The sequence below is a fragment of the Macaca mulatta genome, chromosome 14 (assembly GCF_049350105.2).
Source record: "Macaca mulatta isolate MMU2019108-1 chromosome 14, T2T-MMU8v2.0, whole genome shotgun sequence".
In the NCBI taxonomy this organism is placed as follows: domain Eukaryota; kingdom Metazoa; phylum Chordata; class Mammalia; order Primates; family Cercopithecidae; genus Macaca; species Macaca mulatta.
The window spans coordinates 38,471,794-38,486,674 of record NC_133419.1 but is presented as its reverse complement, the minus strand read 5'-3'; the positions used below and the strand labels follow the sequence as shown (position 1 = coordinate 38,486,674).

Genomic DNA, 14,881 nt, shown 5'->3' with positions numbered 1-14,881 from the left:
CGTATAGGTCCTGTAAGATCTACACCTTAAAAATGTTTTGTTTTGATGAGTTTCCAGAATAGTCTCAAGATTTAGAGCTCTTTTTAGCAGTTCTTGTAGTGGTGGCTTGGTAGGTGAATTCTGTCAGCATTTGTTTGTCTAAAAAAGAGTGTATCTTTCCTTCTTTTATAAAGCTTAATTTTGCTGAATACAAAATTCTTGGCTGATAATTCTGTTGTTTGAGGAGGCCGAAGATAAGGCCCCAATTCATAATAGAGTTTCTGCTGAGAAATATGCTGTTAATCTGATAGGTATTCCTTTATAGGTTACCTGGTGCTTTTGCCTCACAGCTCTTAAGATTCTTTCCTTCCTCTTAACTTTAGATAAACTGATGACTGTATGCCTAAGAGGTGATGTTTTTGTGATAAATTTCCCAGGTGTTATTTGAGCTTATTGTATTTGAATATCTAGGTCTCTAGCAAGACCAGGGAAGTTTTCATGGATTATTCCCCCAAATATGTTTTCCTAACTTTTAGATTTTTCTTCTTCCTCAGGAATGCCAATTATTTTTAGGTTGGGTCGTTTAACATAGTCCCAAACTTCTTGGAGGCTTTGCTCATATTTTCTTATTCGTTTTTCTTTGTCTTTGTTGGATTGGATTAATTTGAAGACCTTGTTTTTGAGCTCTGAAGTCTTTTCTTCTGTTTGTTCAATTCTATTGCTGAGACATTCCAGAGCACTTTGCATTTTCATAAGTGTGTCCGTTGTTTCCTGAAGTTTTGGTAGTTTTTTATTTATGCTATCTATTTCATTGAATATTTCTCCCTTCACTTCTTGCATCTTTTTTTTTTTTTTCCTTAGGCCGGGCTTTACCTTTCTCTGGTGCCTCCCTGATTAGCTTAATAACCAACCTTCTGTGTCCTTTTTCAGGTACATCAGGGCTTGATTCTTGATTTGGATCCACTGGTGGTGAGTTAGTGTGATTTTGGGGGGTGTGTTACAGAACCTTGTTTTGTCATATTACCAGAGTTGGTTTTCTGGTTCCCTCTCATTTGGGTAGGTTCTGTCAGAGGGAAGGTCTAGAGCTCAAGGCTGTTGTTCAGATTCTTTTGTCCCCCGGGTTGTTCCCTTGATGTAGTACTCTTTCCCTTTTCCTAGGAATGTGGTTTCCTGAGAGTGGAGCTGTAGTGATTGTTATCTCTTTTCTAGATCTAGTCAATCTGCAAGTCTATCAGGCTCTGAGCTGGCACTTGGGGTTGTTTGTACAAAGTTCTGTGATGTGAACCATCTGTGGGTCTCTCAGCTATGGATACCAGCACCTGCTCTGGTGGAGGTGGCAGGTGGGTAAGAGGGACTCCGTGAGAGTCCTTGGCTTTGGCTGCTTAATACACTATTTTTGTGCTGGTTGATCTCCTGTCCAGAGGTAGTGCTTTCAAGAGAGCATCAGCTGTAGTAATATGGGGAGGAAGAGGTGGTGGCCAGCTCCCTAGAACTCCCAAGAGTATATGCCATTTGTCTTCAGTTACCAGAGTGGGTAGTGGAGGACCATTAGGTGGGGGCAAGGCCAGGTGTGTCTGAGTTCAGACTCTCCTTGGGCAGGTCTTGCTGCAGCTTCTGTTGGGGATGAGGGTGAAGTTCTCAGGTTAATGGAGTTATGTTCCTAGGAGGATTATGGCTGTCTCTACTGCATCATGCAGGTTGTCAGGGAAGTGGGAGAAAGCTGGCTGTCACAGGCCTCATCCAATATCCACACAACCCAAAGGGCCGGTCTCACTCCCACCATGCCTCCCACCAACAGCCCCAAGTCTGCTTCCAGGTAGTGGGTGAGCAGGACTGAGAACTTGCCCCAGGCTACCCACCTCCCAGCTGCAAAAGCAATTAGGGCTTTCCTTCTTTCCCCACCTGTGGAGTCTGCACAATGGATTCACTCCCTCCCTTGAGTTCTGGCCAGGAGACTTCTCCTGGTTTGGTTGAAATTGTTAACAAAGTTCAGCTGGAAGTTTGCTTCTCTCTGTGGCCTTTACCCAGTGCCTCCCGAAGGATGCCTGTGAGGCAGGGCAGAAATGGCTTGCTAGAGGACCCAGTGAGACCATAAGGGCTTTTCCTGCTGCTTCCTCTCCCCTGTGTTTAGCTCGGCTCTCTACATTGACTCAGCTCTAGGTAAGGTCAGAATCTTTCCTCGTAATCTAGACCTTCAGGTTCTCTAGTGGGGGTGTATGTTCCGGGGTGGATGATCTCCCTTTCCAGCTTCCACAGTTTGGGCATTCACAGTATCTGGGGTGCCTCCCAAGTCCTTCAGAGGGTCTGCGGGTTCCCTTGGCTTTCCTAATGTATTCCTGCAGTCATTCTGGAGCAAAAGATCATGATGCATGCCTCCACATACTGCTCTGTCCCTCTGAGTGGGAGCTGCAATCTACTCCTGCCTCCTGTCCACCATGATCCTCCCACAATCTCTCTTGGTCAGGACACTATCTCCCACTGTGGCCCAGGCTTGGCCTCCTCCAAGGTGCTGGCTGACAAGAATAATGCAATTTTTGACCTAAAATATCATGTCTTCTGTCAGCATTCATGAAACTATGAAAAGCTAACTTGTTAGCTTGCAAGTAGGGTGAAATCTCAGACCCTTTACAGTTCTTGATAAGTAATTTCTAGTTAGACTTCCAAACAACCATGTGATACCCTATTTCTTGATATTCATGGACAAATAGATTTTTACTCAAAAGAATTTTGAAAAAGAAAGAAATTAAGGATTAAATAATGTGTCTGGGTCAAATTACTATACTTTACAATAGACATCTATGAAGTGATTTTGAAAAGTTTGTGAAAAATTGAATTAAAAGATAAAAATAAAAATATAAACTTTATTTCTTACCATAAGCTCCATCAAATTCAGGACACTTTTGTAAGCAATGATACTGGCCATTTAGTCCATTCCTGAAAACTGAAGGTCGTGGAAATTTAACCACCTCAATGCAATCATTTTTAGTTACAATAATTATTATTATTATTTTGAGATGGAGTCTTGCTCTGTCACCCAGGCTGGAGTGCAGTGGTGCGATCTTGGCTCACTGCAACCTCTGCCTCCCAGGTTCCGGCGATTCTGCTGCCTCAGCCTCCCTAGTAGCTGAGATTACAGGCATGTGCCATCACGCCCAGCTAATTTTTGTATTTTTAGTAGAGACGGAGTTTCACCGTGTTGGCCAGGCTGGTCTCAAACTCCTGACCTTAAATGATCCACTAGCCTCAGCCTCCCAAAGTGCTGGGATTGCAGGGGTGAGCCAGAGCACCCAGTCGTCATTTTTAATTATTAATGGGAGAAAAATAAATGCCTTTTACAGATTTTTTTTTAAGATTAGCAAATGAAAAGAAGTCAGTAGCCGACTGCAAGGTAGTTGCCTAACCATTGCCTAATAATTTTGAAATTCTTCCAAAACTGCCCCTGTTTGATAAAAGGAATGAGCAGGGGCATGGTTGTGGTGGGGAATAACTCTAGTGAAGCTTTCCTTGGTATTTTTCTGCTAAAGTTTTGTCTAACTTTTTCAAAACACTCTCATAATAAGCAGATGTTATCATTCTTTAGCCCTCCAGTAAGTCAACAAGCAAAACGACTTGAGAATCTCAAAAATGCTGTTGTCATTACCTTTACTCTTGACTAGTCTGCTTTGCTTTAGCTGGACCATGCCCACCTCTTAGTAACCATTGGTTTGATTATGCTTTGTCTTCATGATCATATGAGTAAAGTCATGTTTTATCTCATGACAATTCTTTGAAGAAATGCTTCAAGATCTTGATTCCACTTGTTTAAAATTTACATTGAAAGCTCCACTCTTGTCTGCAGCTGATCTGGTTTTGGTACCGATTGAGGAGAAAGTTTGTTATAATTTAATTTTTTAGCCAGAATTGTATAAGTTGAACCAGTTGAGATGTCAGTGATGTTGGCTATTATTTCTACTGTTAATTGTTGGTCCTCTTTATTGAGGACATGGACTAGATGAGTTTTTTTCTTCACAAATTAATGTGGATGGTCTGCCACTATGGGCTTCATTTTCAAAATCACCTTGTCCTTTCTTAAAATGAGTTATCCATTTGAAAACTGCTGATTTATTTGGGGCATTGTCCTCATAAAATTTTTGTAAGGCAACAATGATTTCACGATTCTTCCACCCAAGTTTCACTATAAATTTGCTATTTGTTCTTGTTTCCATTTTAACAGAATACATTTTGCTCTGATAGTGGATCTTTTCAAACTCTCTTATTCTTATCCTCAAATTAGATCCTGTTCAGATAAGTTATAACAAGTTTAGTATGAGTTTATTCTAGTGCAAAAAGGTGAATTCAATGCATAATTTCTTCATAATATAATTTTTCTCTGAACTTTTTGAAGACTCCTCATGTATCAGGAAGCCCTCCTGAAAGACGGGCTTCAATAAGACCAATTCTGACTAGCCAGCTCCATAAGGCTCTAAGCTAGTATAAAAACATTCTTATTACAATTGCTTTTATTCCATAGCTCAAGAAATTAAGTTGAGGATTCTGCTGACTGCATTTGCCTACTCTAAATAGATGTTCAGAAACTAGGGGAGTTAACAATGGGTAACTCTTAGATGCAGTGGACCCATTGTGAGACAGGCTAGTACCAGGAATCCATTTATTGCCTGACCCATGTATACCTCTACTCTAACAGGAGAGCTATGATGGCATTTTTGTTTTCTGGGTATTAACATCAGCTTGGACCTTGTATCCAAAAGATATTGAGAATCTAGGGTTTTCCCTTTCCTAAATACCAGATAAAGTTCCTAAGTCTGTTTGAGGAAGAACTGAAGGAAACACCAGTATTATTGCTTGTTATGGTATTTCAGGGTCCTTTATCAAGGAAAACTTACTTTTCTTTTAACTGATGGGATCTGGGGATTAGAACTGGCCTGAGGTTTGGAACTAGGCAATGGAAAATTGCTTTATTAGAGTGGCTGACATTTGTTGGATGCTCATCTATTTTGCTTCTAGGAAGACTATGCTCTACAAGGCATATCTAAGATCCTTTCAAATCAGAACCTTTGAAGGTCATTATGACCTTTCTGCCCATTTTTTTAAATTTTTATTTTAATTTCCAGGGAACATGTGCAGTATGTGCAGGCTTGTTATATAGGGAAATATGCACTATGGTGGTTTGCTGCACCTATCAACCCATCACCTAAACATTAAGCCCAGCATGCATTAGCTATTTTTCCTGATGCTCTCTCTCTGCCTCCCCTCTACTGACAGGCCCCAGTCTCTGTTGTTCCCCTTCCTGTGTTCTCATTGTTCGGCTCCCACTTATGAGTGAGAATATATGGCGTTTGGTTTTCTGTTCCTGTGTTAGTTTGCTAAGGATAATGGCCCCTAGCTCCATTCATATTCCTGCAAAGGACATGATCTCATTCCTTTTTATGGCTGCAGAGTATTCCATGGTGTATATGTACCACATTTTCTTTATCCAGTCTATCATGTTGGGCATTTGGCTTGGTTCCATGTCTTTGTTATTGTGAACAGTACTGCAACAAACATACATGTGCATGTATCTTTATAATAGAATGATTTATATTTCTTTGGGATATATCCAGTAATGGAATTGCTGGGTCAAATGGTATTTCTGGTTCTAGGTCTTTGAGGAATTGCCACACTGTCTTCCACAATGGTTGAACCAATTTCATTCGCACCAACAGTGCAAAAGCATTCCTATCTCTCCACAACCTCACCAGCATCTGTTGTTTCTTTTTTTTTTTTTTTTTGAGACAGTCTCACTCTGTCACCCAGGTTGGAGTGCAGTGGCACACTCTCAGCTCACTGCAAGCACTGCCTCCCAGGTTCATGCCATTCTCCTGCCTCAGCCTCCTGAGTAGCTGGGACTATAGGTGACTTTTTAATAATCATCATTCTGACTGTCATGAGATGGTATCTCATTGTGGTTTTGATTTGCATTTCTCTAATGATTAGCGATGTTGAACTTTTCTTCATATGTTTGTTGGCTGCATGTATGTCTTTTTTTGAGAAGGGTCTGTTCATGTCCTTTGTCCACTTTTTAATGTGTTATTTTTTTCTTTTTTTTTTTTGTAAATTTCTTTAAGTTCCATGTAGACTCTGGATATTAGGCCTTTGTCAGATGGATAGATTGCAAAAATTTTCTCCTATTCTGTAGGTTGTCTCTTTACTATGATGATAGTGTCTTTTGCTGTGCAGAAGCTCTTTAGTTTAATTAGATCCCATTTGTCAATTTTTGCTTTTGTTGTGATTGCCTTTGACATTTTCATCATGAAATATTTGCCATGTCTATGTCCTGAATGGTACTGCCTAGATTTTGTTCCAGGGTCTTTATAATTTGGAGTTTTACATTTAAGTATTCAATCTATCTTGAGTTAATTTTTGTGGAAGGTGTAAGGGAGGAGTCTAGTTTCAATTTTCTGCATATGCCTAGCCAGTTCTCCCACCATCATTTATTAAATAGGGAATGCTTTCCCCATTGGTTCTTTTGTCAGGTTTGTCAAAGATCATTTGATTGTAGATGTGCAGTCTTATTTCTGAGTTCTCTATTCTGTTTCACTGGTCTATAAGTCTGTATTTTTCTTACCAGTACCATGCTGTTTTGGTTACTCTTGCCTTGTAGCATGGTTTGAATTCAGGTAGTGTGATGCCTCCAGCTTTGTTCTTTTTGCTTAGGATTGTCTTCGCTATACAAGCTTTCTTTGGTTCCATATGAATTTTAAAGTATTTTTTCTAATTCTGTGAAGAATATCAATGGTAGTTTGATGGGAATAGCATTGAATCTATAAATTACTTTGGACACTGTGGCCATTCTCATAGTATTGATTCTTCATATCCATGAGCATGGATTGATTTTCCATTTGTTTGTGTCGTCTCTGATTTTCTTGAGCAGTGGCTTGTAGTTCCCCTTGAAGAGGTCCTTCACTTCCCTTGTTAGCTGTATTCCTAGGTATTTTATTTTCCTCATAGCAACTGTGAATGGGAGTTCACTCATGATTTGGCTCTCTGTTTGCCTGTTGTTGGAGTATAGGAATGCTTGTGATTTTGTATTCTGTTGCTGCTCATTTTGGGAATTATACTCACCTTTCTCTTGATGGTTAAGTGCTGTGGCCTAGTCTCTGCTGTTCTGGGATTCTACAATTTTCATGGCTACTGAGGATCTCAGTTCTGTACAGTATCCATTACCACCAGAAAAAGATTGGAAGACATTTACTGTTTGACTTCAAGTATCACTATAAAGCTAGAGTAATCAAAACTATGTTGTAACATCCTAAAAATAGACAAATAGATCATGGAACAAAATAAAGAAATAAACTACACTGAAATAGTGTGGGTTTTGACAAAGTGACAAAAGAGTTTCAATGGGAAAGGAAGGATCCTTTAAACAAATGGTCCATATTCTTATATGGAAAAATATTGAAATTTTATTGTCATCCCAGACCCTATATAAGGTTTAATCTTACATGAACAATGTACCCAAACATAAAAGTCAAAACCATAAAATTTTAAGGAAAATATCTTCACAGCTTGGAGGTAGACAAAGATTTCTTATTCAGGGCAAAGAAAGTGATAAGTGTAAAAATCTCGTTATTGTTGTTTGCTTGTTTGTTTTTAGATAGAGTCTTACTCTGTCACCAGGCTGGAGTGCAATGGTGCAATCTCAGCTCACTGTAACCGCTGCTTCCCGGGTTTAAGTGATCCTCCTGTCTCAGCCTCCTGAGTAGCTGGGACAATATTGCCCGCCACCGTGCTTGGCTAATTTTTGTATTTTTTTTTAGTAGAGACGGGGTTTCACCATGTTGGCCAGGATGGTCTCAATCTCTTGACCTCATGATCTATCTGCCTCGGCCTCCCAAAGTGCTGGGAGCACAGGAGCGAGCCACTGTGCCTGGCCCAGTGTACAAGTTATAAATATTATGTAATGTTTTTTGAAAGTTAATAAACTAGACTCACATATTTATAGCCTCTCTCCTACTAAAAATTATATATATAAACTTTAGTTTTTTTTCATTCTAGTTAATGAAGGGGACACGAAATGTCATCAGTAAATGAGCAACTCAGTTAAATTCTGTTGGACAAAAGCAGTGGTTACTGTGGGAACAGAGCAGAGCTTAGAATATTAGCACAAAAAGAATATAGGGAAGAAATAAGCAAATTTGTCACAAAGAACCATGGAGAGCCAGGGAATTCAGCAAAAACATTGGTGCAGCAATGGAGGACAGGAATGAGATGTGGGGCTGAAAACAGAAGGAATAATTTATTACAAAGTGCGATAGATGTCATGGCTCTCACTCATATTTTTGTTTTATTTCTTCTCTGTACAAGGTAAGATTATACTGCCCTGCCGCCCTGAAGTCAGAGATGCCAAGTGACTTGATTTGTTTAATTAAATGCTAGTGAAAGTAATATGTGGCACTTCCTTTAACATCTATGATACTTCACTCAGCTTTCACTTCTGTGGCACTCTGCTCTCTTGGTTTTATTCTCACTCTCAAGCTACAAAAACTTACTCTCTTTAGCAGCCATCTCTTTCCTGCTCATTCCCCAAATCCTGTATTGTTTGTAGTTCTGCCCTAAGCTTCTTATTTTATTACTGCAGATTCTCCACAGATAATCTCATTTATTCTAAGGCTTAATTACTATCTGCACTTCTGACTCTCAAATATACTGTATTAGTTCATTCTCACACTGCTATAAAGACATCTGAGACTGGGTAACTTATGAAGAAAAGAGGTTTAATTGACTCACGGTTCTGCCAGCTGTATAGAAGTCAAGGTTGGGGAGGCCTGAGGAAACTTACACTCATGGTGGAAGGCAAAGGGGAAGCAGGCACAATCTTCACATGCAGAGCAGGGGAGGGAGAGCAAAGAGGGAAGTGCCACACAATTTTAAACCATCAGCTCTTATTAGAATTTACTCATTATCATGAGAATAGTATGGGGAAAATCCACTCTCATGATTCAACCACCTCCCACAAAGTACCCTCTCAGCATTGGGAATTACAATTCGACATGAGTTCTGGGTGGAGACACAGAGAGAAAATATATTATTCCACACCTGGTCCCTCTGAAATCTCATATCATTCTCACATTTCTACATACAATCATGCTTACAAAACAGTCCCTGAGAGTCTTAACTCATTCTAGCATTAACTCTAAAGTTCAAGTCCAATGTCTCATCTGAGACAAAGCAAGTCCCTCTGCCTACTAACCTGTAAAAATCAAAGTCAAGTTAATTACTTCCAAGATACAATGAGGGCACAGGCATTGGGTAAATGCTCCCATCTCAAAATGGAGAAATCAGCCTAAAACTAAGGAACTACAAGCCCCATGCAAGTCTGAAACCCAGCAGGGCAGTCATTAAATCTTAAAGCTCCCAAATAATCTCCTTTGACTCCATGTCTCACATTCAGGACATGCTAATACAAGGGGTGGATCCCAAGGCCTTGGCCATCTCCACCCCTGTGTCTCTGCAGCCCCTGCAGCTGGTTTCACCGGCTGGCTTTGAGTGTCTGCAGTTTTTCCAAGTGCATGGTGTAAGCTGTTGGTGGCTCTACCATTCTGGTGTCTGGAAAACAGTGGCCCTTTTCTCACAGCTCCATTAAGCAGTGCCCCAGTGGGGACTCTGTGTGGGGGCTGCAACCCCACAATTCCCCTCTGCACCTCCATAGTAGAAGTTCTCCATAAGGGCTACTCTCCTGCAGCAGACCTCTGCCTGGATATCCACGCATTTCTGTACATCCTCTGAAACCTAGGCAGGGGTTCCCAAAACTCAACTCTTGCCTTCTGTGCACCTGCAGGCCCAACACCACATGGAAGCTGTCAAGGCTTAGGGCTTACACCCTCTGAAGCAATGGCTTAAGTTGTACCTTCGTCTCCTTTAGCCATGGTTGGAGCTGGAGCAGCTGGGATGCAGGGCACCATGTTCTAAGGCTGCACAGAGCAGCAGGGCTGAAGGTCCGGCCCATAAAACCATTTTTTCCTCCTACACCTCCAGACTTGTGATGTGAGGGGCTGCTGTGAAGGCCACTAAAATGTTTGGGAGGCATTTTTCCCATTGTCTTGGCTATTCACATTTGGCTTTTCTTTATTCACACAAATTTCTGATGCCTTAAATTTCTCCCCCCAAAATGGGTTTTCCTTTTCCACCACAAATTTTCCAAACGTTTATGCAAACTTTCTAAACTTTTATGCTCTGCTTCTCTTTTAAATATAAGTTCTAGTTTCAGGTCATTTCTTAGTTTATGCAAATAAATGTAGGCTTTTAGAAGCAGCCAGGCCACATCTTGAACACTTTGCTGCTTAGAAATATCTTCCACCAGATACCCTAAATCAAGTCTCTCAAGTCCAAAATTCCACATTTGTCTAGAGCAGAGATACAACACTGCCAGTTTCTTTACTAAAGCATATCAAGAGTGACCTTTACCTTAGTTCCCAATAAGTTTCTTATCTCTATCTGAGACCACCTCAGCTTGGACTTCACTGTCCATATCATTATCAACATTTTGGTCACAACAGTTCAACAAATCTCTAGGAAGTTCCAAACCTTCCCTCATCTTGCTATCTTCTTCTGAGCCTTCAAAACTGTTCCAACCTCTGCCCATTACCCCATTCCAAAGTCACTTCCACATATTCAGATATCTTTATAGCAATGCCCCACTTCTTTGGTACCAATTTTCTATATTAGTCCATTCTCACATTGCTATAAAGACATACCAAAACTAGGTAATTTATAAGAAAAGAGGTTTGTTGACTCACAGTTCCATAGGTTGTATAAGAGGCATGTCTGGGAAGGCCTCAGGAAACTTACAATCATAATGGAAGGTGAAAGGGAAGCAGGCACAACCTTCACATGGCAAAGCAAGAGAGAGAGCAAAGGGGGAAGTTCCACACTCTTCTAAATCATCAGATCTCATGAAAACTAATTCACTATCATGAGAACAGGGTGGGGAAAATCTGTCTCCATAATCCAGTCACCTCCTACCAGGTCTCTTCCCCATCATTGGGAATTACAACTCAATGTGAGATTTGGGTGGGGACAAAGAGCCAAACCATATCATACACATATATTGTAAACATATATCTGCAAGTTATCTGATAACATACTGACCCACATGCTTACCTATTTACTGGACTGTTTTATTTAGATATTTCATAGACAAGTGATACTAAATGTTTTAAAATTTTAACTAATTTTTTTCAAAACCTTCTCTTTCTCCTGACTATTCTATTCCCATGAATGATATTATCATTAATGACAGTGCTATACTAGAACAAATTGTACACTCAAAATTATTTTGGCATCTCTTATGAGCAATTCTTATTTCAATCAACACACAAGAAGAGACACAAAATCAATTGATGACCACTTTGGTAAATTTTTAAAGTCATCTTTACTTAAACCTCATTTACATGTAATAAAATTCACATATTTTAAGCAGATATTTGGAGGATTGATAAGAAATATGTACACTTGTATAACCAACACACATTCACAAAATGTTAAACTTCCATCAATATAGAAAGTTTATTCTTTCTCCTTTTTCAGGTAATCACTCTCCAGGCCCAGGTGACCATTGGTCTAGTCTCTAATGTTATAGATTAGTTTTGGCTGTTCAGTAACCTCATTTAAATGCTAACATAATGTGTTTGTCTTATTATTGAAGTGAAAGATTATATATTTTTAGTACAAATTATTTGTTGGCCGTATGCATTGCAAAAACTTCTTTTTACCTGTACCTTGCATTTCATTATTTTAATGTGTTCTGAAGAGTATAAGTTTTTAACTTAGATTAAGTTTATGTTATGTATATTTTTTCTATTATGGTTAGTGTGCTTTGTGTTCTATTTAAAAAAAAACTCTTTGCCTACTCCCAGGTCACAAAAATTCTCTCTGGGAAGTTTCACAGTTTTAATTTTTATGTTTAGATCTATAATGAATGTTGAAATATTTTTATATAGTATGAGGTAGGGACCAAAGTATGTTTTGTTCCATGTGGATACAGTTATCATCACATTACATTTTTTAAAAACAACCTATTCTTCCCCAATGAATTACCCTATTGCCTTTAAATAAAACCAATGATCATACATGTGTGGATCTATTATTACACTCTCTTTCTGATTCATTGATTTGTGTATCTATCTTTATGCTAATACCAAACTGTGTTGATTACTACATCTTTATCATAAATTTTAAAATCAGGTAATGTACATCCCCCAATTTTTTGCTTGTTTTACTTTTTCATTTTTCAAAATTAGTTTTGGCTATTCTGTGCCCTCTGCATTTCTGTATCAATTTTAGAGTCAACTTATCAATATGTACAAAAAATATAATTTATCTGGAATTTTGATGGTTAAATCTATAGGTCGATTTAGGGAGAATAAACATCTTGGGAAAGATGCTGAAACTTTCAGAGCCTCTGATTTTTTAATCTGCAAAGTCAAAAAATACTTTAGATATGTGTTGGATAGATAGGTAAGATATTTTATGCCAAATTCTTGACCTTGCCTGGCACATAATAAATCCCTACAATTATTTCTATTACTATTATTATTAACCAAACAGCTTTATGTGTGCCAGCTTATGTGTTTCTGACCCTAGCCATGTAAATGGAGCAGGACTTAGTACCATCAAACATTTATTGAGAACTCTTCATGAGATATTTACTTTATAAATAAAAAATGGGCTGGGTACGGTGGCTCACGCCTGCAATCCCAGCACTTTGGGAAGCCGAGGCAGGTGGATCACCTGAGGTCAGGAGTTCAAGACATGCCTGGCCAACATGGTGAAACCCCATCTCTACTAAAAATGTAAAAATTAGCCAGGCGTGGTGATACGTGCCTGTAGTCCCAGCTACTCGGGAGGCTGAGGCAGGAGAATCAGTTGAACCCATGGGGCACAGGTTGCAGTGAGCAGAGATCATGCCACTGCACTCCAACCTGGGTGACAAAGCAAGACTCCATCTCAAAATAAATAAATAAATAAATAAATAAATAATAAATGAATATTTAGGTAGTAAATTATCTTGCTGGAAATCACACAGCTAGTGAGTGGTGAAGGCAAGTCTTGAATCAAATAAGTCTTTTAATTTTCATACTCTTTTCAATACAAATATATAGAGAAAGGCATGGAAGGAGGTAGGAAGGCAGACAATTTAGAATAATAATTCATCCTATGCAGAACCAGGATAGGAGCTGACAAAAGAAGAGACTAGCTCAGTTCATTGGTTCTTTTCTTTCTGTATCCTTGAGCTCCCCACACTTTCCTTTCCTCTACTCACTGACTCCTTAATCATCCAAAGAATTTTCAGCCTTCCTATAATGGACACAAAGTTTTAAACTCTTATGAAGGCCTGGCTTCCCCACCATTGGGTCAGCCAAATGTATTGGGAGCTCAATCAGCCCTCCATCTGCAACACATTCCTGAGCACGTTCCCCTCAGATGCCGCATGTGGGTTGGCCCTTAGGCCATTTCCTGACAGCTGACATGCAGTTGACAGAGAACAGGGATGTATATTTTGGTGCAAGTCATCCTGCCTGCTTGGCTATATTTGCCTTGTTTGATAGTTTTCACTTTTCAGGATGACCTCATGTTAGAAGCTTCTGGATAATTAATAAACTCCTTCTCTGTCAGCCCTTTTCTGGTTTCCTGTCCATTTCAGGTGCTGTTTCTTAGCTAAGTTTAATTACTGAAAGAGTAACCCAAATGAATTAGTGGACATTAGGCTACAGATTAACAATTTTCACGCCTGGCAGGTCTAGCATTTAGTAGAAACAACTCAACTAATATTCGAAGGCATATGTAAACATTTACTTTATGGTTTGGTGCCAAGTTTCAGTGGAATATTAATTTTATGGACACAGTAATAAACTTGTGCTACTTTGGGGTGAAAAAAAAGGGCATAATGGAAACACTTACATATTCCTGGAAAATTCTGTCTTACCCAACTTAAAATTATAAACATTTTACTAACTAAAGGGCATGGAATAAATTAGGTAAATTGTGGTATACATTCTGTCATAAAAAAATTTCAGTAGAATAAGTTTTGTTTCTTCAAGCCAATTAGCAGTGCTGTGTCATGCTCAAACAATGTTTTTATTCAAATCTGACACACACAAACAGTTTAATATAATTCAACAGTGAGTAGTTCCCAGATGCTAAGATTCATGCAAAAGCAGTGAAGATGGGGAAATTACAGCACCTGCTCAAAAAACTTCATTCAAGTAGGTTCTTCTGACATCCTAAGAAGTACCTCCAGACCTTGGGGGAATGAATATTCATGACCGGACAGAGGGCATGGCTGATGTTATAGGAAGGTCTCAACAAAGGAAATGGATCTTTGAACTTGAGGTAAGATAGAATCTGTTCCTGAGGCACCAGAGAACTCTGGGGAATATTCTCTGAGTGTTTAGTGAATAGAGCATCATGGAAATCATAAGAGCCATGTAGGGTCATTCTGTGATATTTGGACCAGACATTGTGGTGTAGCTCAATGTTTAGGACTCAAGGAAAAAAAAAATGTAGGTTTTACTAAAGTTTTAATTTTTGACTAAGCCTAGGCTTTGAAAAGTTACAAGGAACAAAAATGCCTTTTAGGGATTTTTTAAAAGCATATTTTGGGGAGAATTTTTAAAAAACATTGTTCCATTTATTTAGGAAGCCTAGATTTAATTAGTTCATTTTGCAAGCTTATTTATAACATAGACTCATTTGGTGATTTCTTAAGATTTTTTTTTTTACACGGGTTACTCTCAAGCTGTCTTTGCCCATTCCAAGTTATATTTAGATAATGCATAGGAGGTCACATTCTCCAATATCCTGGGAGGGCAGAATTTTTCTTTTTAAGCTATTGAAAAAAAAAAAAAAAGCTAACCAGGCAAAC

At 39.0% G+C, this 14,881-nt stretch overlaps 1 long non-coding RNA gene across 2 annotated transcripts in view; it reads left to right on the top strand.

Moving 5' to 3' along the window:
• LOC106993303 (uncharacterized) overlaps positions 1–14,881 on the top strand; it is a 233,053-nt gene that overhangs the window by 72,772 nt on the left and 145,400 nt on the right. Inside the window, exon 1 of one of the 2 annotated variants that reach the window (XR_013404523.1) lies at positions 14,152–14,349. The exons of the other annotated variant lie outside the window; for it this stretch is intronic. This is a non-coding gene — a long non-coding RNA (uncharacterized LOC106993303). Of the gene's footprint in view, positions 1–14,151; positions 14,350–14,881 lie in introns of those variants that run through there. 2 annotated transcript variants of the gene reach the window in all.